Source organism: Pteropus medius, unplaced genomic scaffold, assembly GCF_902729225.1.
Source record: "Pteropus medius unplaced genomic scaffold, Ma_sr-lr_union100, whole genome shotgun sequence".
NCBI classification, from domain to species: Eukaryota; Metazoa; Chordata; class Mammalia; order Chiroptera; family Pteropodidae; genus Pteropus; species Pteropus medius.
In genome coordinates, this window is record NW_024350924.1 from 395,540 (window position 1) to 397,431 (window position 1,892).

General features: G+C 37.3%; 1 pseudogene; it reads left to right on the forward strand.

Annotated features, from left to right (window-relative positions):
* Positions 1 to 1,223: 1,223 nt before the first annotated feature.
* LOC120584933 (60S ribosomal protein L23a-like) lies at positions 1,224 to 1,599 on the forward strand (annotated as a pseudogene).
* Positions 1,600 to 1,892: the final 293 nt, after the last annotated feature.

Below are 1,892 nucleotides of genomic sequence, written 5' to 3' on the forward strand. Positions count from 1 at the left end.
ACTTTGAAAATGACCAAGATAATGATAGACCTGCTTAAAAAGTATTAGTGCCTCCTAAGAAATAATAAAAAGAAAAACAAAATCAAGCTTTGTTTATCATAATCTATTTAAAAACTAATAATGAAACCAAGAGAAAAGGTTAAGATAGAAAGAAAATCAAATTTAGACAGTAGAACTGACTAAATTTTGACCATATTTATCTTCTGAATGATAGGAGTTTAGTCCTCATTCTCTTTTTCCTTCAGCCACCTACTATGTGTCACTTTCTTTTTTTTTGAGAGCAGAGAAAACAAAAGCTTAAATGATAATCCTTGTACAAGCTGTCTTCTGAGACAAACATTTCCAAGTGCCTATTTTACTCTTGAAAGTGACACTTATATAACAGCCTGTAACTAGCTGGCAGACCTTGTTAGATCAACTTAATTTTTCAAATTCTCACAATGTATACGAAGTGTTGCACCTGTACCCTTGATATAGAGTTCACTGATTTTGTTCTAGCAGTGCCTCTATATGCTTAGAGACACCAAAATTTACCTTTTCCAGATGATAATGATGTGTCAGCTGTCATTTTGGGAGTGAGCTCAACACTGTGTGGCTTAATCTGTGGATTTTTTGTTTAATCCTTTCTTTATCTCTCTACTTTCCTTCCTCCTTCACTGGGTCTTTTACTATAGTCTTCTAATAATGCTAAAGAGGATTTCATCCTTTTCTCTCTGTTTCATTTTAAATTACTTAAAATTTTGTACCATGATGCACAAAGTTTGTGTCATCATTTGAACTCAAATTCTTCTTGCATGAACTGACAAAATTTAAGCAAACAGAAGACAAAAATAATCTGAGAGATATTCCATTTTTTAAATAATCCCAACACACATTTGTTTCTGCCAGGGATATTAAAGATCAGAGATTGAAATATATCAGTGTAAACACGGCCCCATTAAATTTAAAGTAAAATTTTTTTGGTGTGTTATTTTCATATACAGTTTTCCATCATTTTTAAATTAGACATTTTCTTTGCAGTTTTTTTTCTTAAAATACAACTTTTGTGGTATATTCTAAATGTTTTTCCATGAAGATTTAACATCACTTTATTTTCCTTTTTAACTGAAAGCACAGTAACACTGCTCTTTTCGCTCACATCTCGTCCACATCAACAGTAGAAAATAGTAACCATGTTGCTCAAACCCCACATCCAACACTGACACCAGGAGTTTTTCATGAAGATGTCGCCAAAAGCCAAGAAGGAAGCCCCTGCCCCTTCCAAAAGCAAAGCTAAAGTAAAGGCTTTGAAGGCAAACAAAGCAGTGCTGAAAGGTGTCCACAGCCACAAAAAAGAGATATGCACGTCATCCACCTTCCGATGGCCCAAAACACTGCAACTCCAAAGATATCCCAAAACATCCTCGGAAGAGTGCCCCAGGAGACACAAGCTTGGCCATTATGCCATCACCAAGCTCCCCCTGACACTAAGTCAGCACGAGGAAAACAGAAGACAATACACTTGTGTTCATCATGAACGTCAAGGCCGACAAGCACCAGATCAAACAGGCTGTGAAGGAGCTCTATGACACTGACGTGGCCAACACCCCGATCGACTGACTCCCGACTGCTTTGATGTTGCCAACCAAGTTGGGGTCATCTAAACTGAGTCCAGCTGGATAATGCAAAATATAAAAATTTTCACTGTAAAACAGAACAAAACACTGACATCAGGAAATGCTCCTACTGCTTGACCACACCAAGCAGCATTTACAGATGTGTGACTTATCCCTGACAGCGCTCTGGGCCTTGGAATCCTACTCTGTGTTCTTGAGATTAACATGTTCTGTGGTATTTTATGTTCCACAGGCATCACTACAAAGATTGATCTCTAGGTGAGCAGAGACCAGTGA